The 26295-nt window shown below is 44.4% G+C and overlaps 1 non-coding gene and 1 pseudogene across 1 annotated transcript; one reads left to right on the top strand and one right to left on the bottom strand.

Annotated features, from left to right (window-relative positions):
• The window catches only part of LOC137349387 (zinc finger protein 585A-like), a 231635-nt pseudogene that overhangs the window by 44646 nt on the left and 160694 nt on the right, over nt 1–26295 (top strand).
• On the bottom strand, nt 21001–21086 carry trnas-cga (transfer RNA serine (anticodon CGA)). The gene has a single exon. It is a non-coding gene; the product is annotated as a tRNA-Ser (tRNA).

Below are 26295 nucleotides of genomic sequence, written 5' to 3'. Positions count from 1 at the left end.
TTGTCAGTCAGAGTCCCATTTCTGGGGTGCCAATTGTGGCTTTCCTGCTACTTTCAGGATTCAATTTAAGCCAACAAGGGCGACTTGTTCGTGACTACAACAAATCACTATGGGTACAGATATATATTGGTTATCAGTGTTGTAGATTTATTCAGCAGTTTACATTCAGTGCAGAGAAGTAACACTTAACAACGACAATAATCACAGGCTGATACTCAGAACCTCGGCGGTAGCCCTCCAAGAAACTGTGGTCTGGTCTCTCTTTCTCTTGCTGGGTTCTGTTCTCTGAAGATTCTCTTCTTTCTTCCTCTGGGTTTCTCGTTCTGTTTCTCATATTCAATAGCTGTTCTTTTATACCCTTTTTTGCCTTTGAGCCTCCGTGGCAGCTGACCAGATCCTGGACTATCTCACTCATTCTGTTTAATCATCATTTTTAAAAAAACTTTAAGATTACATTTATGCTTAATTTTCTGGTATCTCTTGGTTCCATTTTCTTGCACCTTTGTTATTCCTTATCTCGAAATTCATACAGTTGTTACATGAGTTACAGTAATGTCTTTTACTCGAGTGATAACAGATCTTAGAAGCTTTAACCTTCTGTTTTTATTGTAATTTAATTAATATTCCGTCTTTCACTATTTGTTAGTTTCAAACATACCAGGACATTCTTTTCACATTTAACTCAAGGTTTCTTTCTTCCTGTCCTGCCAGTTTTCAACACAGCCATGGCTCAGCATCAGGCTTTGCTTCTCAGCCTCAGACCATGTTTATCTCAGCTTACACATAGTATAGTTACTTTAATAATATCTGAAAGAATTATTACAAATAATCACTGCTTATTAAGCTTAAACTCTTCAAGACGCTACACCAAGCAGTGCTGTGAGTCTGGAGTCACATGTAGACCAGGTCAAGTCAGGAGAATCCCAGAGTGGAGAGCTGGGACATTCTGTCTCAAAACACATCCCACCCTGTTCATACTGAGAATCCCAGGGTGGAGAGCTGGGCTATCCTGTCTCGAAACACATCCCACTCTGTTCATCCTGAGAATCCCAGGGTGGAGAGCTGGGACAACCTGTACCCAAACACATCCCACCCTGTTCATACTGAGAATCCCAGGGTGGAGAGCTGGGACATCCCATCTCAAAACACATCCCACCCTGTTCATACTGAGAATCCCAGGGTGGAGAGCTGGGACATCCTTTCTCAAAACACATCCAATACTGTTCATACTGAGAATCCCAGGGTAGAGAGCTGGGACATCCTGTCTCAAAACACATCCCACCCTGTTCATACTGAGAATCCCAGAGTGGTGAGCTGCAAAACCCTGTGGGAGTGTTTTGAAGGGCTTTTTCAAGTTGAATTTAGAAATTTATGTAACTGCTGTGGATAAGATGCTTGTGTTGATGTGTGAGTGGCTCTTCGGCTTGGAGTGTTGCAGCTTCTTTGGTTTGAGTCTAACCTTGCTGCACACCATGTAATGGTCGGTGTTAGCAATAAAGTGGATAAATTGATTGTGTAAATGGATGCAAATGGGTATGATATAGTTGGGATTACGGAGACATGGCTGCAGGCTGACCAGAGATGGGAAACGAACATCCAGGAGTATTTGAAATAAAAACAAGAAATGCTGGAAATACTCAGCAGGTCTGGCAGCATCTGTGGAGAGAGAAGCAGAGTTAACGTTTCAGGTCAGTGACCCTTCTTCAGAACTGGCAAATATTAGAAATGTAAAAGGTAATAAGCAAGTAAAGTATGGGAGGGGCAAGAGATAACAAGGAGAAGGTGGAGATAGGACAAGGTCACAGAATTGCTGACCAGAAGGTCATGTAGCAAAGATATGTAAATGGTTTGTTGAAAGACAAAGCATTCGTACAGAAAGGGTGCTAACGGACTGAAAATTGAACAGCTGCAAGTACAAACATGAAAAAAATAGTGGGTAAGCAAATTGAAGAAACTAATGTACGGCACATGAAGTATAATGTGAATAAATGTGATGTTATCCACTTTGGTGGCAAAATCAGGAAGGCAGATTATTATCTGAATGCCGATAAACTGAGAGAGGAGAATATCCAACGAGACCTGGGTGTTCTCGTCCACCAGTCGCTAAACGTAAGCATGCAGGTGTGACAGGTGTTTAAAAAAAGGCAAACATTATGTTGGTCTTCATTGCGATAGGATTCGAGTGCAGGAGCAGGAATGTCTTGCTGCAATTATACAGGGCCTTGGTGAGGCCACACCTGGACGACTGTATAGTTTTGGTCTCCTTATCTGAGGGAGGATGCTCTTGCTCTCGAGGGAGTACAACAAAGGTGTACCAGACTGAATTTTGGGATGGCGAGACTGACGTATGAGAGATTGAATTGGTTAGGATTATATTCGCTGGAGTTCAGAAAAGTGAAGGGGACGGGGGGGAGGGGGTGTGGGGGCGGGTTGTGTGTGTGTGGGGGCGGGGGGGGAGGGATCTCATAGAAACCTATAAATTTCCAACAGGCCTTGACAGGGTAGATGCAGGAAGGATGTTCCCGATGGTGGGGGAGTCCAGAACCAGTGGTCATAGTCTAAGGATACGGGGTAAACCATTGCTCAGTGACGCTCAGTTTGGGTTCCGCCAGGGCCACTCAGCTCCTGACCTCATTACAGCCTTGGTTCAAACATGAACAAAAGAGCTGAACTCAAGAGGTGAGGTGAGAGTGACTGCCCTTGACATCAAGGCAGCATTTGACCGAGTATGGCATCAAGGAGCCCTAGCAAAACTGAGGTCAAGGGGTATCAGGGGGAAAGCCCTCCGCTGGCTGGAGTCATACCTGGTGCAAAGGAAGATGGTTGTGGTTGTTGGAGGTCAATCATCTGAGCTCCAGGACAACACTGCAGGAGTTCCTCAGGGTAGTGTCCTCGGCCCAACCATCTTCAACTGCTTCATCAATGGCCTTCCTTCAATCATAAGGTCAGAAGTGGGGATGTTCGCTGATGATTGCACAATGTTCAGCACCATTCGTGACTCCTCAGATACTGAAGCAGTCCGTGTAGAAATGCAGCAAGACGTGGACAATATCCAGGCTTGGGCTGATAAGTGGCAAGTAACATTCGTGTCACACAAGTGCCAGGCAATGACCATCTCCAACAAGAAAGAATCGAACCATCTCCCCTTGACATTCAACAGCATTACCATCGCATAATCCCCACTATCAGCATCCCAGGGGTTACCATTGGCCAGAAACTGAACTGGAGTAGCCATATAAATACCGTGGCTACAAGAGCAGGTCAGAGGCTAGGAATCCTGAGGCGAGTAACTCAGTTTCTGACTCCCACCATCTACAAGGCACAAGTTAGGAGTGTGATGGAATACTATCCACTTGCCTGGATGGGTGCAGCTCCAACAACACTCAAGAAGCTCGACATCATCCAGGAAAAAGCAGCCCGCTTGATTGTCACCCCATCTACAAACATTCACTCCCTCCACCACCGACGCACAGTGGCAGCAATGTGTACCACCTACAAGATGCACTGCAGCAATGCACCAAGGCTCCTTAGACAGCACCTTCCAAACCTGCGACGTCTACCAACTAGAAGGACAAGGGCAGCAAATACATGGGAACACCACCACCTGCAAGTTCCCCTCCAAGTCACACACCATCCTGACTTGGAACTATATCGCCGCTCCTTCACTGTCACTGGGTCAAAATCCTGGAACTCCCTTCCTAACAGCACTGTGGGTGTACCTACACCAAATGGACTGCAGCGGTTCAGGAAGGCAGCTCACCATCACCTTCTCAAGGGCAATTAGGGATGGGCAATAAATGCTGGCCTGGCCAGCGTCGCCCACATCCCATGAATGAATTTTTAAAAATTCAGGACTGAGATGAGGAGACGTTTCTTCACACAGAGTGGTGAACCTGTGGAATTCGCTCCCACAGAAAGCAGTTGAGGTTAAAACATTGTATGTTTTCAAGCAAAAACAAGAAATGCTGGAATCACTCAGCAGGTCTGGCAGCATCTGTGGAAAGAGAAGCAGAGTTAACGTTTCGGGTCAGTGACCCTTCTTCGGAACTGACAAATATTAGGAAAGTCACAGATTATAAGCAATTTTGTCAAGCTCTTGGGCTTAAAGGGATCGAAGGATATGGGGGAAAAGCAGAAACAGATTAGTGAGTTGTATGATCGGCCATGATCAGAATGAATGGCGGACCAGGCTCGAAGGGACGAATGGCCTACTCCTGCTCCTATCCTCTATACTTCTATTTTAAAAGGCTGATGGTTGTGTTGTTGAGCGTCAATCATCTCAGCTCCTGGACATAATTGCAGGAGTTCCTCAGATCTTGTCCTGGACCCAATCAACTTCGGATGCTTCATCAATGACCGTCCCTCCATCACAAGGTCAGACGTGGGGATGCTCGCTGATGATTGCACTATGGTTGGTACCATTCTCGACTCCTCAGACACTGAAGCAGTCCATATGCATATGCAGCAAGGCCTGGACTACAGTCAAGCTTGGACTGATAAACGGCAAGTTACAGTCACACCTCACAATTGCTCGACAATTTTCATCCCCAACAAGAGAAATTCTAAACATCTCCCCTTGAAGTTCAACGGCATTATCATCGCTGAATCCTCCACCATCAACATCCTGGGGATTTGCCTTGCCCAGAAACCTGGAACAGCGATAAACATACTGTGGCTGCAAGAGTGGGTCCGGGGCTGGAAATTCTGCAACTCATCTTCTAACTCCCCAAAACCTGTCCACCATCGAGAAGGCAGAGGTCAGGGTGTGATGGAATGCTCTCCACTTGCCTGCATGATTTCAGCCCCAAACACACTCTAAAGGTTCAACAGCATCCATGACGAACCAACCTGCTTCATCATCACCCTATCCACCACATTAAACATTTACTTACTCCACTATGGTGCACAGTGGCAGCAGTTTGTACCATATACATGATGTGCCGCAGCAACTCACCAATGCTCCTTTCACAACTGCTTGCAAAACTGCAACCAGTATCACCTCGAAGGACAAGAGCAGTAGATGCATGGGAACACTGCCACCTGCATGCCTCCCTCCAAGTCACACAGCATCCTGACTTAGAACTATATTGCTGGGTCAAATGCCAGAATTCCCTCCCTAACATCACTGTCTGAGTGCCTCACCATATAGACTTCAGCGGTTCAAGAAGGCAGCTCACCATCACCTTCCCAAGCACAATTACTGATGGGCAGTAAATGCTGGCATTGCCAGGGACTCTCATATCCCAATAAGGAATAAGAAAAATAATGGGTAATTATGTGAAGAGAAACAGTTGCAGAGCTTTGTTGAAAATGCAGATGTGTTGGACCAGCTGAGTTGCTCTTGCAGAGAACAAGGATGCACAAGAAAGGTCATAGGATCTCCTTCTATACTGTAACAATTTTATGATTCTGTTATATTCTGTTGTAAAAAGAGAAATTTGGCTCCAACTGCACAATATGCTGGTTAGACCATACCTGGAATACTGTGTATAGTTTTGGTCTCAGCACATGATAAAGGATACACATTGGCCTTGGAAACAGGGCAGTGAAATTTCACCAGAATGCAGCCAAGGCTCTAATGGTTAAATTATGAGATGTGATTAATTAAAATAGGCTTGCATTCCATAGACTTTGGGAGGTTAATGGGTGATTTGATTGAGTATTTTAGGATCAGGAAATGAATGAGGAGGGTAAATAGAGAGAAACGTCATTTTCACTTGGTCATTGTGGACAGGAAGCTAACTAGAAAAAATTGTACACAATTTTAAATGGCGAGGGAGTATTCCTTTTCTCCCAGTGTGCACATTCTGTCATGAATTTACCTGTTGAAAGGCACTGAGAGGGTTTCAGAGCACAGGTACTGAAACATCTCTGTCTCCCATGTTGCATGTTTGTTGCTTTAAATGTGGTGCATTTTGCTCTCAGCTTGAATCATAGAATCACAGAATCATAGAAAGTTTAAGGCACGAAAGAGGGCACTTGGCCCTTCGTGGCAGTGTGGCAGAAAAATTATCCCCCCATTCTCATGCCACCTTCCAGCATTTGGTTCGTAGCTCTGCAGAATATCCAAACTCCTTTTGAATGAGTGAGGATTTCTGCCCCAACTATCCATTTAGATAGTGAGTTCCAGACCCGCACCATCCTCTGGGTGAAAAGACTTCTCCTCATCTCCCTTCTAACTTTTCTACCAATCACTTTAAATCTATGCCCCTCGTCTCTGACCTCATGTCTGCTGCAAACATGTCTGCTGCAAAGTTGCAAAATGTGAACCACATTGACTCATATAGAGTGAACAGTCATATACACCAAGAGTGATGAAAGCCTAAAGAGAGACAGCCAGGACAAACCAGTGCCACTAATTTGGCTGAGTTCTGTTTCATTTCTGACTTCTTAAAATTTATTTCATGGGATATGGGCATCGCTGGCAAGACGAGCATTTATTGCCCATCACTAATTTCACTTGACAATGAGGTGGTGAGCTGCCTTCTTGAACCGCTGCTGTCCATGTGGTGTAGGTGCATGGACAGTGCTGTTAGGGAGGGAGTTCCAGGATTTTGATCTATTAACAGTAAAGGAACGGTGATATATTTCCAAGTCAGGATGGTGTGAGGCTTGGAGGGGAACTTGCAGATAGTGATGTTCCCACTCATCTGCTGTCCTTGCCCTTCCAGGTGGCAGAGGTCACGCGTTTGCAAAGTGCTGTCAAAGGAGTTGTGGTGAGTTGCTGCAGTGCATCTTGTAGATGATACACACTGCTGCCACTGTGCATTGGTGAAAAAGGGAGTGAATGTTTATGGTAGTGGATGGGCTGCCAATCAAGCGGGCTGCTTTGTCCCGGATGGTGTTGAGCTTCCTGAGTGCAGCTCCAATATCATTCAAGTAAGTGGAGAGTATTCCATCACACTCCTGACTTGTGTCTTGTAGATGGCGGACAGGCTTTGGGGTGTCAGGTGTTGGGTTAATCGCTGCAGAATTCCCAGCCTCGGACCCGCTGTTGTAGATACAGTATGTATGTTGCTGATTCAGTTCTGTTTCTGGTCAATGGCATCCCCCAAAGTTGTTGATAGTCGGGGTATCACCGATCATAATTCCATTAAACTGGGGTTCCATTCCCAATGCGGTCATAATTTGTGTTATATCGGTGACCAATGGTGCACCACAGGGATCGGTGCTGGGACCCTTGCTGTTTTTTATATCGGCTGCTCAGGTGGAAAGTCCAAAATAAAAGCATGACATGTAAGAAATATTCAGCAGATCAGGCAGCTTTTGTCGAGAAATGCTCTTCACTAAAAAAGATCTTTCTCTAACACTCGTGTTGGACTATCGCAGCTGCTTCAGTGGAACTGTGACTGTATAATGGTGAATACTCTGTGTTGTGGTCACAGCAACTCCAAATCCAGACAGAGCTTGAACATAGAACATAGAACATAGAACATTACAGCGCAGTACAGGCCCTTCGGCCCTCAATGTTGCGCCGACCTGTGAAACCATCTGACCTACACTATTCCATTTTCATCCATATGACTATCCAATGACCACTTAAATGCCCTTGAAGTTGGCGAGTCTACTACTGTTGCAGGCAGGGCGTTCCACGCCCCTACTACTCTCTGAGTAAAGAAACTACCTCTAACATCTGTCCTATATCTATCACCCCTCAACTTAAAGCTATGTCCCCTCGTGTTTGCCAACACCATCCGAGGAAAAAGACTCTCACGATCCACCCGATCTAACCCTCTGATTATCTTGTATGTCTCAAAGCTTGCTTTATGTCTTAAACCAGCTGCTGCACCAACTAATGGAATGCAGCAAATAACCAATCCTTACTTCTTGAAAATGAATTTCTTTTTGATGGAAAAAAAACCTACTGTCTCCTTTTCCAGCATTTCACTTACACATGCCTGTGCTTCACGTTCCAACATTCAAACCCGCCCCTTCGCTCAGATTATTCCTTCCACTATTAACACTGACTTGCTTCCATTTCATTTCACTGTGGCGTCACCGACTGTAACATTCACTTTCACGGTCTTAAAGCCGTTAACATTGCTCAGTTACCACCGCTGTTTCGAGGTTACACACTTTCCATTCACACCAGTGTTCATTTGGACCTTGAACTGAGTCTATACACTTAGGTCCGACCGCTCGGCAGACACATGCTACAAAAGCAGGGCTGGCCTTTGGAAGGCCAGCGGTGGGTTGTTGACAATATTTCTTTGGGCAATCTTCTTTGACAAGGGATGTGAATTGATGAACTGGGTTTTGTTTTCATGGCAGATGATGTTTTTCTCATGAAATGATGTTCTGTGATGAATTAATGGAGAAAGAAACTGGAACACACTCCCAAAGGGGTGGTCGCGGCAGGAACACTCACAACATTTAATAAGTATTTCGATGAGCACCTGAAACGCCATAGCATACAAGGCTGCGGGCCAAGTGCTCGAAATGGGATTCGAATAGATGGGTGCTTGATAGCTGGCACAGATACGATGGTCCAAATGGCCTATTCCTGTGCTGTATAGCTGTATAACTCTCAAGTTGATGAGGGTAGCGGTAATGTGATTGATGTTGTGGAGATGGAGTTTAAAAAGCATTTGGTGAAATACCACATAATCAACTTGTTAGAAAAATTAAAGTGATGGAATTAAAGGACCAGTGACAGCGCGGATACATAATTTTCTGAGGTCCATAAAACAGAGAATAGCGAGAAGAGAAGAGGACTGATTTCCAGGGTGATGGGGAAAAGCTGGATTGTGGGATTAAACTGACTGATCTTTCAAAGAGCCGGTGCAGGCTCGGCGGGTCGAGAGGTTTCCTTCTGTGCTGTAAACTACACTGATTCCATCATGTTAATTTTAACATACACTGGGAGATGCAACTCAACTCAAGGCTCAAAGACAATGATTCCCCAGAATATGTCTAATTTAAGCAATTGTCTAATGCCTTGTACCAATTATTTAATTAGAAAAGGCAGTAGCTGTTGTGCTGTGATGGCCCAGTGGTTAAGGCGTTGGACGTTAAATCCAATGAGGAATTTTCCTGCGTAGGTTCAAACCCTGCTCACAGCGGCTTTGTGTCTTTTTTCTTGAGTTGACTGCTCACTTTGCTGGTTGGAAATGTTCAAATGTCTCAGTATCAATCAGAGATCGTGGATTTGTCATAAACTGAACAAAAGGCAAAAAAATGTATGAGAAATAAACAAACAAATCAGCCCGTTGAAGGTGAAGAAATGGGAAAAAGCAGCTAATATTAAAAGGAGTAGGTGAGCTTCACTGGCGTGGGCTCAATGCATTCACTCTCGCGTTCTGGGTTTGATTCCTGGTCAGAAAGTAATCAGTCTTTTTTACTGTTATGACAACTCTCACAAACGTGACTGACAATAAAAAGAAACAGCAAATGGTTCGCAACTCTGGCAGTCATAGAGTTATGCAGCAGAAAAACAGGCCCTTCGGCCAATCGTGTCTGTGCCGGACATGAAGAACCGAATTATTCTAATCCCATTTTTCAGCACTTGGTCCGTAGCCTTGTATTCTCTGCCGTTTCAAGTGCTCATCGAAATACTTGGTAAATGTTGTGAGGGTTCCTGCCTCTCCCAACCCTTTTCAGGCAGTGTGGTCCAAATTCCAAACACCCTCTGAGTGAACTTTTTCCCTCAAATCCACTCTAAACCTCCTGCCCCCTACCTTAAATCTATGCCCCCTGGTTATTGACACCTCCGCTAAGGAAAAGGTTTCTTCCTGTCGAACCTATCAATGCCCCTCATAATTTTGTATACCTCAATCGTGTCCCCCCTCAGCCTTCTCTACTCTCAGGAAAATAACTCGAGCCATTTCAGTCTCTCTTCATAACTGAAATGCTCCAGGTCAGAAAACATCATCGTGAATCTCCTCTGCACCCTCTCCAGGGCAATCACATCCTTCCTATTGTGTGCTGCCCAGAGTACTGTGCACAGTACTCCAGCTGTGGCCTAACCAACGTTTTATACAGCTCCATCATAACCTCCCTGCTCTTATATTCTGTGCCTCGGCTAATAAAGGCAATTATCCCATATGCCTGCCCAACCACCTCATCTGCCAGTGCTGCTGCTTTCAGTGGTCTATAGACAAGTACACCAAGGTCGACCTGACCTTCTGTACTTCCTTGGGTCCTCCATCCATTGTATATTCCCTTGCCTTGTTAGTCCTCCCAAAATGCATCACCTCACACTTATTAGGATTAAATTCCATTTGCCACTGCTCCACCCATCTTACCAGCCCCTCTATATCGTCCTGTAATCTAAGGCTTTCCTCCTCACTATTTATGACACCACCAATTTTCGTGTCATCTGCGAATTTACTGATCATACCTCCTATATTCACGTCTAAATCATTCATGTACACTACAAACAGCAAGGGTCCCAGCAGTGATCCCTGCGCTACACCACTTGTCACAGGCTTCCACTCACACAAACAACCCATGACAACCACACTCTGCCTCCTGCCACTATGCAAATTTTTGATCCACTTTGCCAAATTTCCCTGGATCCCATGGGCCCTTACCTTCTTAACCAATCTCCCATGCGGGACTTTATCAAAAGACTTACTAAAGTCCATTTGACTACATCAACTGGTTTACCCTCATCTACACATCTAGTCACCACCTCAAAGAATTCAATCAAGTTAGTTAGACACGATCCCTCCCTGAGTAAGACATGTTAACTATCCCCAATTAATCCCTGCCTCTCCAAGTGGAAATTAATCCTGTCCCTCAGAATTTCTTCCAATAGTTGCCCAACCACTGATGTTAGACTCACCGGTCTGTCATTTCCTGGTTTATCCCTGGGACCCTTCTTGAAGTAAGGTAGCAGAATTCGCTGTCCTCCAATCCACTGGTATGTCTCCTGTGGCCAGAGAGGATCTGGAAATTTGTGTCAGAGCCCCTGCTATCACCTCGCTAGCCTCACATCATAGCCTGGGATACATCGCACCTGGGTCTGGGGATTTATCAAATTTTAAGCCCGCTAAAGCAGCTAATGATTCCTCCCTTTCAATGTTGATATGTTCAAGTATATCACAATCTCCCTCCCTGATCTCTACACCCACATCGTCCTTCTCCATCGTGAACACAGATGAAAAGTAATCTTTTAAAACCTCACCTATAACCTCCAGCTCCACACACAGATTGCCACTTTGGCCCTTAATGGACTCCTGTTTCGCCTGCAGATTCTCTCCCTTGGAATACTGAGCTACCAGTCCTGCCCCTCCCTAAATCATGTCTCTGTGATATCAATAATATCATAATCCAATGTGATAGTCTTCGCCCTCAATTCATCTGCCTTACTGGTAAGATTCCTTTCATTAAAATAGATGCAATCAGCCTTGCATTTTTCACTTGTGCCTTAACAATATTTGCTCTGCATTCCAATTGGTGAGTACCAAGTTTCAGAGGCCCAAGTGGAAATATGATGTGGCGATTATGGAAACCTGACTCAAAATGGACAGAATTGGGTCCCAAATGTACTTGGATACAGGGAGTGCAGAAAAGATATGATAGGAAAGAAAGGAGGAAGGGTAGCAGTATTAATTAAGGAGAACGTTACAGTGCTGGAGACTGAGGATGTCCGAGAGGGGACAAGGAAAGAATGTATTTGAGTAAAGCTAAAAAAAAACAATCGAGTCACATTTCGATTGCTGGGTGCATTCCAGAGACCACCAGCTAGTCGGAGAGCGATCGAGGAACAAATATACAGAGAGGTGCAAGAATTATGGAATAGCAATAATGGGGGATTTCATGTATCCTAATATAGATTGGGATATTACTCGTGTAAGGGGCAGAGAAATCACTCAACAGCTCTTGTTACATCTAAGGAGTGAGAAACAAGTTAATCTTCCAAGTTGATGATCATTCATCAGAGCTGGAGAAGTCAGAGATGTAACAGGCTGGAAAAAGAACAGCGACAGAGCGAGGGGAGTCATAGAAAACAAGCAAAGGGCTGTGAAAAGTTGCAAGACAGAGTGATATACTGACTGAAGAGATGCTGGTGCAAGGCAAAATGTGGGTGATAATTGGATAGGTTTTTCTGCCTGCTGTTCAAACTGGCAGAAATATTGCTCCTTATCAACCAATCGGAACTACTCGGGCAAATAAGCAGGCGGGGCCGAATGGCCTCTTTCTGTGCAGTACATTTTTATAATTGTATGTTTCTTAACACTACTGTAACTGCCTTTCACAGTCATTCTGCCATCTTGCAACCATTACAGCCAAATACACTTTCCTGTCTTGTATCTTTGTCTTCTGACATTATGACACCAAGGAAATTCAGTGAGAAGTTTTCTTGTCATTTCTATCAGCAGTTTTGGAAGCAGACCTGCTGAATGACATTTTAAATGGTGCCAACCCTTCACTGCAGCTCAGCTCATCAAAAGATTTACTGTTGTCATCGGCCTGTTAGGTATCTTCTTGCACTACATCTGCTGAACAACATTGGTTTCTGGTAGCTCCACTTTCTTCTCTGGAGGAGCAGAGGGAGCTGGAGGAAAAGCAGTGACAGAAAGGCTTTGGGATTCCAGTGGTCGTGAAAGGCTCTATATAAATGCAAGGCTTTATTTCTTTCTAAATCCATGCCCCCTGGTTATTGATCTCTCTGATAATGGAAACAGGTCCTCACTACCCACTCTATCCAGGTCCCTCATAATTTTCTGCACCTCCATTAAATCTCCCCTTAGCTTCCTCTGTTTCAAGGAAAACAAATCCAGCCTTATACCATCTTTCCTCATAGCTCATCTGGATGTAAATGAGGTTCAGGATGAGTTTCCCAGTTTTTCTCCCTGAATCTGATGAATCCCATCATTGTCATTGGAATCCTTTTAGACGTGGATCCGATGTTATTTGTCCCCCAGGAAGTGACCATTCTCATTCTGTTACTCAGAGCAGTTTCTTTTAGTACAAAGGCTGCACTGGAACTTCCCACTTTTAAAGTATTATCATTCACTGTACATTAGGCTTCATCTACAAACTTGTCTCTAACATGACCAGTGATTCAGAGGACATTTTTCACTTGTGAACCAGGAATTATGATATTCACAACAGCGTGCTGCAGAAAGGCACAGTTTGAGCACGGGTGACAGTGGTGGAGGAATGGAGAGCTGGGGTTTTCCCGTGAAAGCAGCAACAAAGTTTAAAACAATCACACTGAACACGGGGCTGTAACCCATGAGCAGGAGATTAAGAGTCTCATGCTCCACTGACTAAGATAACTAGGTAACCCACGGTGGCCTTGTCATTTTTCTGTGTTCCGAGATGTAAAAGGAAATTGATCAATAAAAGCTCAAGGATGCAACACATTCCACTCAATCATCAATAACATCATTCCCATCTTCCACTTCTTAGCTGCACCTCCTTCCAAAGATTGCGATCCATTTTATTGAGGAATTGTTTTGGGGTTTATTATTTACCTACTTTGTGTCATCATTTTGATATGAGATTCTCTTCAGTATCCACCTGAAATTGAATTGCAAACCTAACAGACAAACACGAAAAGCACAAATTGCATGGTGCTCATTTTCAGATGCAGAACAGTCAGCTTTTAAATAACATGAACACATTTTACATGGAAAGATTTCGAAAGTTGTTACTTTTGTTTGTGACTCATTCACTCCTGAGTCTGTGCTCAGAGTATGGGGAGGTTTGGCCCAGGCTGTAGTGTCCTGTGTCCCATGGATGTACAGTAATCCTCTGATTGATTTGTTGTTTTGTGTTGGCAGTGGGTGATTGGAGAGTGTGGAGGTGGAATATTGCTGCTTGTCCTGGTCTCACTCACTGTGGAGCTGGGAAAGAGTGAATAATTGATGTATTTGTTTCCATGTGTGACACGCAGCTTAGACTTGCTGTTATTAACCGAGGCAACACAGAATAATCCTTTCATAATCTCCCACAAATTTGAACAGAAATCAACAGTAATGTTCCACTTTGAGGATGACTTTCTGCACTGTCAGTGGTTGAAACGAAAGTGAATGAAAGACGCTGTGGACAGCTTGAGTGTACAGAACTGTACAGAGGAAAAGCAAATGTAACAGGTCTGTGACTTAATGCAATTTGATAACATGTATTGACGAATGTGTATCACTCAGCTTTTCCTAGTATTGCATGGAATGTGTTTTGATAAGGTTTCAATGTGGTTTTGAACTGGGGACAGTTCCCAAATACAAGACGGATGATAACTCTAACGTTATAGAAATACTGCACTGCAATCAACATAGGGAGCATAACCAGAATGTTAAACTGTTATTTTAAATTAGCACGAGGTGATTTTTTTCGAAGTCATCTTTAAATGATCTAAAAATGATTCCAAGCTCATGACATTCTGGCTATTTCAGCACCCGTGTTGAAAACATCAAATGTTTTGGCTTTTGACGTCATCAATCTTCAGGAAAATATAATTCAGGAATGTGAGATTCCAGATCCGTGGTTAGACTGGAGAAGCTGGGGTTGTTCATTTTCGAGCAGAGAAGGAGAGAGGAGAATTGATAAAAATGTTTAACTGAAGGGTTTAGATGGAAGAATTAAAGAGGAACTGTTTCTATTGGCTGAAGGATTGAAAAACCAGAGAGTACAGATTGAAGAAGATTGGCAGAAGAAAAGGTGACATCGAGATCTGCTGAAAGATCACTGACCTGAAACATTAACTCTGTTTCTCACTCCACAGATGCTGGCGAACCTGCTGAGTATTTCCATCACTTTCTGCTCTTATTTTAGATTTCCAGCAACAACTGTATTTTTGCTTTTGTGCTCAGTTTCATCCCAAGTTGGGCAAGTTTATTTTTAACTTTGCTGTTGCTTTTTTGACCGAACTCCATTTACCAGGTATAATACTTTATTGCATGCAGTTGTAGCTGAGTGGTTAAGATGATAAACTTAACAATCTGTTGTGAATTGTGTGTGAGTGCTCGTGTCCTGCTGCCTGCCTTTCTGATTATTTCAAAGTTTAACCAGGTCCCTGCAGAGCCAATCGTCAGTTACAGGTAATAAAATCCAGCACCTTTCAATCACTCCAGGATTTTCTCATTTGCATTTCAAAATGTACCTTTAGAAATGGAACAAAAATCTGCCAAATTGGAGATACTCTTTCTTTCCGGCTGTCTGTCTCTCTTTCGGTCTCCCTTACTCTCGGTGTACATATCTGTGTGTTTTGCTCTATGTGTGTCAATGTGGTTCAATTCCCTGAGGAGGTGACTGGATTTTTACCTTCACAAACTTGATTTATTTTAGTTGTGTAGCATCATTTTAAAATGTTGCAGTGGAAAGTAGCAGGGTAAAAATAATAAAAGACAAGATTGTCTCTTTCTGCATTTTCTTGAGTGGAGACTGTTCAGCGACTAACTGCCGGTGTATTAAAAAGCAGAGGATGATTTAAATTTTAACTGAGCAACATTTAAACAGATATAGACCGAGTAGTTATAGTCGAGTGGTTAGGTAATGAATACATCGAGAGAATGAATTAATAAATTTAAAAAAAACAAAGTGAAATCCCTCGGACATTAGGAATTGTTTCCACCACTGCCAGCTCTCACAGGGAACAGGAAAATAAACGTTCACTGACAACTTTTACCAGAACGGAGAGTTGAAAACCAACAGGAAAACCTCGAAAATAGAGAAGGCTGGAAGGTGACCTGATAGAATTTGCGATGCTTTGTCCCTGTTTCATCAGGTATTCGAGGCGAAATTTAGTCACTCAGCTTCAGGTTCACATTTGCTGATCCGGAATCAAACAAACAGCAAGATTTTTATAGACCTGGAAAGAAAGATTCTATATTGAGATGCAATTCTTAAGATCATATTTTGACATCTGATGGATCAGCATTTTTGTCCAACTCTCTCTCTCTCTCTGCCATTAAATGACTGCAGTGACCACACTTTAAAAGTACTTCCTTGACTGTAAAGCCCTTTGTGAGATCCTGGGGACGTGAAAGGTGCTGTTTTCTTTATTTTCTTACTTTCTGTCTGTCAATCTCAGTGAAGTAAAATATGGAATTGTGGAGTGAATCTGTTCCCTTCAGCATCTACTCCACACTCTGCCGTTCTCTTTCTCCTTTTCTCTCTTTTTCTCTTTGTTTCCCGCTCCTCGGTGTCTGTCTGGAATAAAATTCCTCTCTCTGGGGCTGGTGGATGAACCCAGGTCTGTGAACAGTGCAATTCTTGGTCTGATGCTTCTGTCGCGGATACGCAACTATGAGTTGTGTTCCTTCCTTTTTAGTTCAGTGGTGAGTATCCTTACCTATCACATGGGGAGTGTGGGGTCAATTTCTACATGGGGAGGTTGCACATTTTCAAGACATGGTGCAGCTTCATCTCAAAATATAATGGCGAATGTTGGCAGAGATAAACATGCAAGAGGGAATGTTCTCTTTAAGAATTTTCTGAAGCAGTGACCGTTTCATCATGAAGTGCCCTGACAGTACACAGTGATAGATAATTGTGATTTTAGTCTAATTTCTGTTCGTGCTGCTCAGTGACACTGCTTCATATCTGCCAGTCTGCCATGTTGGAACTTGTTAAAATTGATGAAGAATAAAAGAAGTACGCCTGTCGCAACAACCCTAATATAAAAGCAAAATATTGCAGATGCTGGAAATCTGAAATAAAAACAAAACGTGCTGGAAATATTCAGCAAGTCTGACCGCATCTGTGGAGAGTGCGGCAGAGTTAACGTTTAAGGTCAGCGACATTTCACTAGAACTGGCAAAGGTCAGCAATGTAATAGATTTTAAGCAAATAAAGTGAGGTGGTGCAAAAGAGAACAAAAGAACAAAGAGAATAGAAGAACAAATATTATTCCTAATGAGCTTTATTACGTTTTTATTCAGCAAGGAATGCATTTTTGTGTCATTTCATCCAGCAGCAAGAAAATTTCATTCCCTGACCGTGTTTCATTCCTTGACTAGGAATATAACCATGTCTGCGATGTAGAAAGCATTGAATTCCACAAGACCACCAGGGAATCTGCCAGAATTCACTTCAAGTGAGCTGCTCCACGCTACATTTGCTATTTCTTCACTTCAGGCCATTTTCACCACAGATTAGTTTCTCATTAAAACAATCAAATATTTACCTGAAACACAAAAGCCTTGTTCAGGCAATGACAGCACCGAATGTGTTGACATGAGCACAAAGCTGCAGATGTACAATTTTCAATTTTCAAGATGAACCAACCTCATCAATGTACAAAGCAGCACACTGCCATCATACATCAATAGAAACAACTGACACACATCAAATTCTGCCAGTTTCATGTGGGATCTCCTTTGGCTTCTATCATTGCTTTTTCTCCAGCTCTCTCTGCTCCTCCAGCTCTCAGGTGAATTAGCTGCCTGATGTGAACACATCGAATTCATGAAACCCAGATTTCCCTGGAAAGCCAGGAATGGGAATGAAAGATGGAGGACATTGGGAAACAATGGGCGTTGCAGATAATGGGATAAATAAGCACTGTGATCTCATCTTCCTGCTTCTTCCAGATACTGAATACTGGAATGTGTAAGAGTTGTTCCCATTAGCAATTATCCCCAGTCACACTCTCCTTCCAATCTTTTACCACTTGCTTATATTTCAAACGCTGCATAATTTCTCACTGGTTTTCAATGTGTATTTGGCTCTAATTGGTTGTAAGTTGGTAGAATGACTGTGAAGGCAGCAGCAGTGCTGTTAACGAACATACAATAGCAGAAAGGTACAGTACAGAAGGAGGCCATTCGGTCCAGCATGATTCGTTGACAGAGCAGTTGTGATTTGTTGATCAGGAATGATATTTGTGCAGGTTGAGCAGCAGGCAGAAATATCTGCCCCATTGCCTGCCACCCATATTTTCCTGGCCTTTTCCTCACTTTCATCAGTTCATCACTCTGTGTTCTAACATGTTCCCATTTCCATCCCAAGCTCTGTCTCTATAACTGTTATCGACCAGTTACATCTCTGACTTCTTCAGCTCTGCTGCACAGTCACCGACCTGGACCTTTAATTGTGTTTCGCTCTCTCCACAGATGCTGCAGGTGGCTCAGCTGCACAGCAGGGCAGGAAAAAGAGTGGAAGAGCTATAGTGATAGGGGATTCTATCGTGACGTGTACAGATAGGCGTTTCTGTGGTGGGAAACGGTCTCCAGGATGGTATGTTGCCTCCCTGGTGCTCTGGTCAAGTATGTCATGGAGCAGCTGAAGGACATTCTGAAGGGGGAGGGTGAACATTCAGAGGTCGTGGTACACACCGACATAGGCAGAAAGAGGGATGAGGCACTGCAACAAGAATTTAGGGAGCTAGGTAGAAGATTGTAAAGCAGGATCTCAAACGGGGTATTCTCTGGATTACTCCTGGTGCCACATGCGAGTGAGGAGAGGAATAGGAGGATAGAGCAGATGAATGCGTGGCTGAGGAGATGGTGCAGGAGGGATCACTGGGTCTGTTTCTGGCGTGCAAGTTGCATGGCTTGCACCTGAACTGGAACGGGACCACAATCTTGCTGAGAGGTTTGCTAGTGCTGTTGGGGGTGCGGGGCTGGGGTGGGGTGGTGGGTGCGGGGGTGGGGTGGGTGGGGTTGCAGGGTGCTAACATAATTTGGCAGGGGGATGGGAAACAAAGTGGAGGTACAGTAGGGGGTGATGCACAGCCAAATATAAAAGACAAACTGAGTCATTGTGGAATGCAGAGCAAATATTGTTAAGGCACAAGTGAAAAATGCAAGGCTGGATTGCATCTATTTTACTGAAAGGAATCTTACCAGTAAGGCAGATGAATTGAGGGCGAAGATTATCACATTGGATTATGATCTTATTGATATCACAGAGACATGATTGAGGGAGGGGCAGGGCTGGCAACTCAATATTCCAGGGTATAGAATCTACAGGCGAAACAGGGGTCCATTAGGGGCCAAAGTGGCAATCTGTGTGTGGAGGCGGAGGTTACAGGTGAGGTTTTAAAAGATTACTTTTCATCTGTATTCACTATGGAGAAGGACGATGTGGGTGTAGATATCAGGGAGGGAGATTGTGATATACTTGAACACATTAACATTGAAAGGGAGGAATCATTACCTGTTTTAGCGGGCTTAAAATTTGATAAATCCCCAGACCCAGGTGCGATGTATCCCAGGCTATGATGTGAGACAAGGGAGGTGATCAGAGGGGCTTTGACACAAATTTTCAGATCCTCTCTGGCCACAGGAGACGTACCAGAGGATTGGAGGACAGCGAAGATGGTACCTTTCTTCAAGACGGGTTCCAGGGATAAACCAGGTAATGACAGACCGGTGAGTCTAACATCAGTGGTTGGGCAACTAGTGGAAGAAATTCTGAGGGACTGGATTAATCTCCACTTGGAGAGGCAGGGATTAATTAGGGATAGTTAACATGTCTTTGTCAGGGAGGGATCGTGTCTAACTAACTTGATTGAATTCTTTGAGGTGGTGGCTAGATGTGTAGATGAGGGTAAACCAGTTGATGTAGTCAAATGGACTTTAGTAAGTCTTTTGATAAAGTCCCGCATGGGAGATTGGTTAAGAAGGTAAGGGCCCATGGGATCCAGGGAACTTTGGCAAAGTGGATCAAAAATTGGCTTAGTGGCAGGAGGCAGAGGGTGGTCGTCGTGGGTTGTTTGTGTGAGTGGAAGCCTGTGACAAGTGGTGTAGCGCAGGGATCACTGCTGGGACCCTGACTGTTTGTAGTGTACATTAATGATTTAGACGTGAATATAGGAGGTATGATCAGTAAATTCGCAGATGACATGAAAATTGGTGGTGTCGTAAATAGTGAGGAGGAAAGCCTCAGATTACAGGACGATATAGAGGGGCTGGTAAGATGGGTGGAGCAGTGGCAAATGGAATTTAATCCTGATAAGTGTGAGGTGATTCATTTTGGGAGGACGAACAAGGCAAGGGAATATACAATGGATGGTAGGACCCTAGGAAGTACAGAAGGTCTGGGGGACCTTGGTTTACTTGTCTATAGACCACTGAAAGCAGCAGCACTGGCAGATGAGGTGGTTAGGCAGGCATATGGGATAATTGCCTTTATTAGCCGAGGCACAGAATATAAGAGCAGGGAGGTTATGATGGAGCTGTATAAAATGCTAGTTCGGCCACAGCTGGAGTACTGTGCACAGTACTCTGGGCAGCACACTTTCGGAAGGATGTGATTGCCCTGGAGAGGGTGCAGAGGAAATTCACGATGATGTTTTCTGACCTGGATCATTTCAGTTATGAAGAGAGACTGAAATGGCTCGAGTTATTTTCCTTAGTGTAGAGAAGGCTAAGGGGGGACACGATTGAGGTATAGAAAATTAGAGGGGCATTGATAGTTTCGACAGGAAGAAACCTTTTCCTTAGCGGAGGTGTCAATAACCAGGGGGCATAGATTTAAGGTAGGGGGCAGGAGGTTTAGAGTGGATTTGAGGGAAAAAATTCACTCAGAGGGTGTTTGGAATTTGGACCACACTGCCTGAAAAGGGTTGGTAGAGGCAGGAACCCTCACAACATTTACCAAGTATTTCGATGAGCACTTGAAACGGCAGAGAATACAAGGCTACGGACCAAGTGCTGAAAAATGGGATTAGAATAATTAGGTTCTTCATGACCGGCACAGACACGATTGGCCGAAGGGCCTGTTTTTCTGCTGTATAACTCTATGACCGCCGAGTTGCGAACCATTTGCTGTTTCTTTTTAATGTCAGTCATGTTTGTGAGAGTTGTCATAACAGTAAAAAAGACTGATTACTTTCTGACCAGGAATCAAACCCAGAACGCGAGAGTGAATGCATTGAGCCCACACCACTCGAACACCAGTGAAGCTCAGCCACGCCTTTCAATATTAGCTGCTTTTCCCATTTCTTCACCTTCAACAGGCTGATTTGTTTGTTTATTTCTCACACATTTTTTGCCTTTTGTTCAGTTTATGACAAATCCACGATCTCTGATTGATACTGAGACATTTGAACATTTCCAACCAGCAAAGTGAGCAGTCAACTCAAGAAAAATGACGCAAAGCCGCTGTAAACAGGGCTTGAACCTGCGCAGGGAAATTCCCCCATTTGGATTTCGAGTCCAACGCCTTAACCACTCGGCCATCACAGCTCAGCTGCTGCTTGCTCTTCTAATTAAATCATTGGTACAATGCATTAGACAATTGCTTAAATTAGACATATTCTGGGGAATCATTGTCTTTGAGCCTTGAGTTGAGTTGCATCTCCCAGTGTATGTTAAAATTAACATGATGGAATCAGTGTACTTTACAACACAGAAGGAAGCCTCTCAGCCCACCGAGTCAGCACCGGCTCTTTGAAAGATCAGTCAGTTTAATCCAACAATCCAGCTTTTCCCCATCACCCTGGAAATCAGTCCTCTTCTCTTCTCGCTATTCTCTGTTTTATGGACCTCAGAAAATTATGTATCCACGCTGTCACTGGTCCTTTAATTCCATCACTTTAATTTTTCTAACAAGTTGATTATGTGGTATTTCACCAAATGCTTTTTAAACTCCATCTCCACAACATCAATCACATTACCGCTACCCTCATCAACTTGAGAGTTATACAGCTATACAGCACAGGAATAGGCCCTTCGGCCCATCGTATCTGTGCCAGCGATCAAGCACCCATCTATTCTAATCCCATTTCGAGCACTTGGCAAGCAGCCTTGTATGCTATGGCGTTTCAAGTGCTCATCTAAATACTTATTAAATGTTGTGACTGTTCCTGCCGCTACCACCCCTTCAGGTAGTATGTTCCAGTTTCTTTCTCCATTAATTCATCACAGAACACATTTCATGAGAAAAACATCATCTGCCATGAAAACAAAACCCAGTTCATCAATTCACATCCCTTGGCAAAGAAGATTCCCCAAAGAAATATTGTCAACAACCCACCGCTGGCCTTCCAAAGGCCAGCCCTGCTTTTGTAGCATGTGTCTGCCGAGCGGTCGGACCTAAGTGTATAGACTCAGTTCAAGGTCCAAATGAACATTGGTGTGAATGGAACGTGTGTAACCTCGAAACAGCGGTGGTAACTGAGCAATGTTAACGGCTTTAAGACCGTGAAAGTGAATGTTACAGTCTGCTGAGCCACAGTGAAATGAAATGGAAGCAAGTGAGTGTCAATAGTGGAAGGAATAATCTGAGAGAAGGGGCGGGTTTGAATGTTGGAGCGTGAAGCACAGGCATGTGTAAGTGAAATACTGTAAAAGGAGACAGTAGTTTTTTTTCTCCATCAAGAAGAAATTCATTTTCAAGAAGTAAGGATTGGTTATTTGCTGCATTCCATTAGTTGGTGCAGCAGCCGGTTTAAGACATAAAGCATGCTCTGTCTGGATTTGGAGTTGCTGTGACCACAACACAGAGTATTCACCATTATGCAGTCACAGTCCCACTGAATCAGCTGTGATAGTCTAACACAATTGTTTGAGAAAGATCTTTTTTCGTGAAGAGGATTTCTCGACAAAAGCTGCCTGATCTGCTGAATATTTCTAACATGTGATGCTTTTATTTTGGACTTTCCACCTGAGCAGCTTTTCTGCTGATATAAGAAACAGCAAGGGTCCCAGCACCGATCCCTGTGGTACACCATTGGTCACCGATATAACACAAATTATGACCGCATTGGGAATGGAACCCCAGTTCAATGGAATTATGATCGCTGAAACCCCGACTATCAACAATTTTGGGGGATGCCATTGACCAGAAACAGAACTGAATCAGCCACATACATACTGTGTCCACAACAGCGGGTCCGAGGCTGGGAATTCTGCAGCGATTAACCCAACACCTGACACCCCAAAGCCTGTCCGCCATCGACAAGACACAAGTCAGGAGTGTGATGCAATACTCTCCACTTACTTGAATGATATTGGAGCTGCACTCAGGAAGCTCAACTCCATCCGGGACAAAGCAGCCCACTTGATTGGCAGCCCATCCACCACCACAAACATTCACTCCCTTTGTCACCAAAGCACAGTGGCAGCAGTGTGTATCATCTACAAGATACACTGCAGCAACTCACCACAACTCCTTCAACAGCACTTTGCAATTCGACAGCGCTTTGCAAACGCGTGACCTCTGCCACCTGGAAGGGCAAGGACAGCAGATGAGTGGGAACATCACTATCTGCAAGTTCCCCTCCAAGCCACACACCATCCTGACTTGGAAATATATCACCGTTCCATTACTGATATTGGATCAAAATCCTGGAACTCCCTCCCTAACAGCACTGTCCGTGCACCGACACCACATGGACTGCAGCGGTTCAAGAAGGCAGCTCAGCACCACCTTCTCAAGGGAAATTAGGGATGGGCAAGGCAAATCCCCAGGATGTTGATGGTGGAGGATTCAGCGATGATAATGCCATTGAACTTCAAGGGGAGATGTTTAGAATTTCTCTTGTTGGGGATGAAAATTGTCCAGCAATTGTGAGGTGTGACTGTAACTTGCCGTTTATCAGTCCAAGCTTGACTGTAGTCCAGGCCTTGCTGCATATGCATATGGACTGCTTCAGTGTCTGAGGAGTCGGGAATGGGACCAACCATAGTGCAATCATCAGCGAGCATCCCCACGTCTGACCTTGTGATGGAGGGACGGTCATTGATGAAGCATCTGAAGTTGATTGGATCCAGGACAAGATCTGAGGAACTCCTGCAATTATGTCCAGGAGCTGAGATGATTGACGCCCAACAACACAACCATCTGCCTTTTAAAGTAGAAGAACAGAAGATAGGAGCAGGAGTAGGCCATTCGGCCCTTCGAGCCTTGTCCGCCATTCATTCTGATCATGGCTGATCATACAACTCACTAATCTGTTTCCACTTTTCCCCCATATCCATCGATCCCTTTGAGCCCAAGAGCTTGAAAACATACAATGTTTTGACCTCAACTGCTTTCTGTGGGAGCGAATTCCACAGGTTCACCACTCTCTGGGTGAAGAAACGTCTCCTCATCTCAGTCCTGAATTTTTTAAAATTCATTCATGGGATGTGGGCGACGCTGGCCAGGCCAGCATTCATTGCCCATCCCGAATTGCCCTTGAGAAGGTGGTGGTGAGCTGCCTTCCTGAACCGCTGCAGTTCATTTGGTGCAGGTATACCCACAGTGCTGTGAGGAAGGGAGTTCAAGGATTTTGACCTAGCGACAGTGAAGGAGCAGCGATTATAGTTCCAAGTCAGGATGGTGTGTGACTTGGAGGGGAACTTGCAGGTGGTGGTGTTCCCATGTATTTGCTGCCCTTGTCCTTCTAGTTGGTAGACGTCGCGGGTTTGGAAGGTGCTGTCTAAGGAGCCTTGCTGCATTGCTGCAGAGCATCTTGCAGGTGGTACACACTGCTGCCACTGTGCGTCGGTGGTGGAGGGAGTGAATGTTTGTAGATGGGGTGCCAATAAAGTGGGCTGCTTTGTCCTGGATGGTGTCGAGCTTCTTGAGTATTGTTGGAGCTGCACCCATCCAGGCAAGTGGAGAGTATTCCATCACACTCCTGACTTATGCCTTGTAGATGGTGGGCAGGCTTTTGGGAGCCAGAAACTGAGTTACTCGCCTCAGGATTCCTAGCCTCTGACCTGCTCTTGTAGCCATGGTATTTATATGGCTACTCCAGTTCAGTTTCTGGTCAATGGTAACCCCTAGGATGTTGATAGTTGGGGATTCTGCGATGGTAATGCTGTTGAATGTCAAGGGGAGATGGTTAGATTCTCTCTTGTTGGAGATGGACATTGTCTGGCACTTGTGTGGTGCGAATGTTACTTGCCACTTATCAGCCCAAGCCTGGATATTATCCAGGTCTTGCTGCATTTCTACACGGACTGCTTCAGTATCTGAGGAGTCACGAATGGTGCTGAACATTGTGCAATCATCCGCGAACATCCCCACTTCTGACCTTATGATTGACGGAAGGCCATTGATAAAGCAGTTGAAGATGGTTGGGTCTAGGACACTACCCTGAGGAACTCCTGCAGTGATGTCCTGGAGCTCAGATGATTGACCTCCAACAACCACAACCATCTTCCTTTGCACCAGGTATGTCTCCAGCCAGCAGAGGGCTTCCCCCTGATTTCCGTTGACCTCAGTTTTGCTAGGGCTCCTTGATGCCATACTCGGTCAATTGCTGCCTTGATGTCAAGGGCAGTCACTCTCACCTCACCTCTTGAGTTCAGTTCTTTTGTCCATGTTTGAACCAAGGCTGTAATGAGGTCAGGAGCTGAGTGAACACAAACTGAGCGTCACTGACCAATGGTTTACCCCGTATCCTTAGTCTATGACCACTGGTTCTGGACTCCCCCACCATCGGGAACATCCTTCCTGCATCTACCCTGTCAAGGCCTGTTAGAAATTTATAGGTTTCTATGAGATCCCTCTACCCGCCCCCACACACAAACAACCCGCCCCCACCCCACCACCCCACCCCCCGCCTCCACCCCTTCACCTTTCTGAACTCCAGCGAATATAATCCTAACCAATTCAATCTCTCATACGTCAGTCTTGCCATCCCAAAATTCAGTCTGGTACACCTTCGTTGCACTCCCTCGAGAGCAAGAACATCCTACCTCAGATAAGGCGACCAAAACTACACAGTATTCCAGGTGTGGCCTCACCAAGGCCCTGTATAATTGCAGCAAGACATTCCTGCTCCTGTACTCGAATCCTATCGCAATGAAGGCCAACATAACGTTTGCCTTTTTTTTAACACCTGTCACACCTGCATGCTTACGTTTAGCGACTGGCGTACGAGAACATGCAGGTCTCGTTGGATATTCTCCTCTCTCAGTTTTCTCGGCATTCAGATAATAATCTGCCTTCCTGCTTTTGCCACCAAAGTGGATAACATCACATTTATTCACATTATACTTCATCTACCATACATTAGTTTGATCAATTTGTTTACCCACTATTTTTTTCATGTTTGTACTTGCAGCTGTTCAATTTTCAGTCCGTTAACACCCTTTCTGTACGAATGCTTTGTCTTTCAACAAATCATTTACATATCTTTGCTCCATGACCTTCTGGTCAGCAATTCTGTGACGTTGTCCTATTTCCACCTTCTCCTTGTTATCTCTTGCCGCACCCATACTTTACTTGCTTATTACCTTTTACATTTCTAATATTTGCCGGTTCTGAAGAAGGGTCACTGACCTGAAACGTTAACTTCTCTCTCCACAGATGCTGCCAGACCTGCTGAGTATTTCCAGCATTTTTTGTTTTTATTTCAACTACTCCTGGATGTTCGTTTCCCATCTCTGGTCAGCCTGCAGCGATGTCTCCGTAATCCCAACTATATCGTACCCGTTTACATCCAATTGCACAATTAAT

The sequence above is a fragment of the Heterodontus francisci genome, chromosome 34 (assembly GCF_036365525.1).
Source record: "Heterodontus francisci isolate sHetFra1 chromosome 34, sHetFra1.hap1, whole genome shotgun sequence".
NCBI classification, from domain to species: domain Eukaryota; kingdom Metazoa; phylum Chordata; class Chondrichthyes; order Heterodontiformes; family Heterodontidae; genus Heterodontus; species Heterodontus francisci.
Note: the sequence above shows the minus strand (reverse complement) of the source record. Positions and strands in the feature narration are given on the sequence as shown.